Genomic DNA, 1,914 nt, shown 5'->3' on the forward strand with positions numbered 1-1,914 from the left:
GATAGATAGATAGATAGATAGATAGATAGATAGATAGATAGATAGATAGATAGATAGATAGATAGATAGATAGATAGATAGATAGATATTGAAGACACATGATGCCACACTCTAATCAGTTGAGTAAATCAAAACACGTGCGAAGACCTTTTAAATGGTCTCAGTCTAGTTCTGTACAATCATGGAGAAGTAAACTGAAGACGCACATCTTTGCTTAAATTTGGAGCATACAAATATTAATTATTTAGTGTTAACAGTGTTTAAATATAAGAACTAAATCAGCAGGAACACAATTTCACAGGCTGTAATTTTTAACTGCCAATTCCCCGCCCATGTCCGCTTTCCTGTTTGACAGCTCTCCGTCCTGGCTTTATCATAAAATATTGCAGCCAGCACCCAGCATGCATCATGATTTAGTTTCTGTTTTCTCGAACGTAACCTCTAAAGGAGACAGAAATGCTTTTATATGTGATCTATGAAGGATTTTTAGTTGTCTTGACTTATGTACATTTGTCACATTTTGGTTTGGTTTGATGTCTGTGTTGAAGTTTAGTTATTGAGTGTAAAACTGGAAGTGGCTGACACATGGTTGACTAAATGTTGGTATGTAAAATATTGGTGGTTTATCTTTAGTTGCTGACATATTTATCAATTTAGCTTTTTGTTGTGAGCAGAACTAAGAAATTTTGGCAGTTTAGGAGCTAGTAAAGTTATTTTGGTTAGCTGTGCCCACTACTGAAAATAAATAAATCTCTGTCTGATAAAACAACCCATTCTCACTCCCGACTCATCAACATATTGAAGCTTGGTCAGGTAGCCATCTGTGTCCAGCTCCGGACGCGTTGGGTACCCCCTGCGCATCAGTTCTTAATGAGATGAGGCGGAGGAGGACAAGCGCGTTGTCATATTTTTTGAAAAGAGTAGGAAATGCGCAAAACTAACCAACTAGGGATAGCCCTAGACAGCCTATCCCCGACCTCAGTACCAATAATTAACCATTAATCCTGATCCCTCATATTAACCTCAGAACCCCAACCCAAAGACCCCTAGAGAGTAAATAATTACAAGGTCTGTAATTAACACAATTAATTTTTTTATTGTGTTCCAGCATTAATAAAAACACAAGAATTTTGACCCACAGACCTTCCTGCCATTAAGTGTTAGCACCAATCTCCTGCTCCACCATGTAGTTGTGAGACTCAAGCTCAAGAATTAAAGTAAATCCTGAAAAGTCAAACTTTTTAATAAACGTATGGCTTGTTTTTCTATTTAAAATAAATGACAAAAATGAATAATGGGTGTTTTTTTTGTTTTACCACTAAATTATAAAAATGACAATTTCAAAACTAAATTTTTTTCCCTTTTTTTTCTTTTTAATGGTTAAAGAATTGTGGCCTGAACTCCTGGAACATTACATTTCCACTTCTCACCATGGATAKGCTTGTCTAAAAGGGAGTCTACATGTCTCATTGAGAGCTGGTGATCTTACTGTGAACAAAATTACTTTAATTTTATAAATTATGCAGATTGGGGATTGAGTACAGCCATTGTCAATATCTTAGGAATAGTTTCTGTTTTAACCAGTCTTCTTCCAGCCACTAGAAACTCTTCTTCTTTGGTGACTTCTGTCATTTCTAGTATTGTGACTCATAGGCTGTGTCCAAAACGACAGGCCGGGTCCTCCGGAGGACCCAGACTCCCTGGTCTCGGCGGACCGTGTCCTTGGTAGACCGGGAAGACCGGAAAAAAAGAGGCTGTGAATTTGGACTACACATTCTCACTCCCAACTCGTCACATATTGATGTTTAAGGTAAGGTTCCCTCTGCGTCTTATTTGGACGCAGAAGGTACCCCCCTCGCGTCACTCCTTGACGCCCACGGCTTTTCCGGGTTGCGCCACCAGGGGGCTTTGGGG

The 1,914-nt window shown here is 38.8% G+C and overlaps 1 protein-coding gene across 1 annotated transcript in view; it reads left to right on the top strand.

The window, feature by feature from the left end:
* LOC106533812 (gamma-aminobutyric acid receptor subunit beta-3) overlaps positions 1-1,914 on the top strand; it is a gene marked incomplete at its 5' end in the record, with an annotated part of 47,818 nt that overhangs the window by 8,810 nt on the left and 37,094 nt on the right.

The sequence above is a fragment of the Austrofundulus limnaeus genome, unplaced genomic scaffold (genome assembly GCF_001266775.1).
Source record: "Austrofundulus limnaeus strain Quisiro unplaced genomic scaffold, Austrofundulus_limnaeus-1.0 Scaffold1027, whole genome shotgun sequence".
Taxonomy (NCBI): Eukaryota; Metazoa; Chordata; class Actinopteri; order Cyprinodontiformes; family Rivulidae; genus Austrofundulus; species Austrofundulus limnaeus.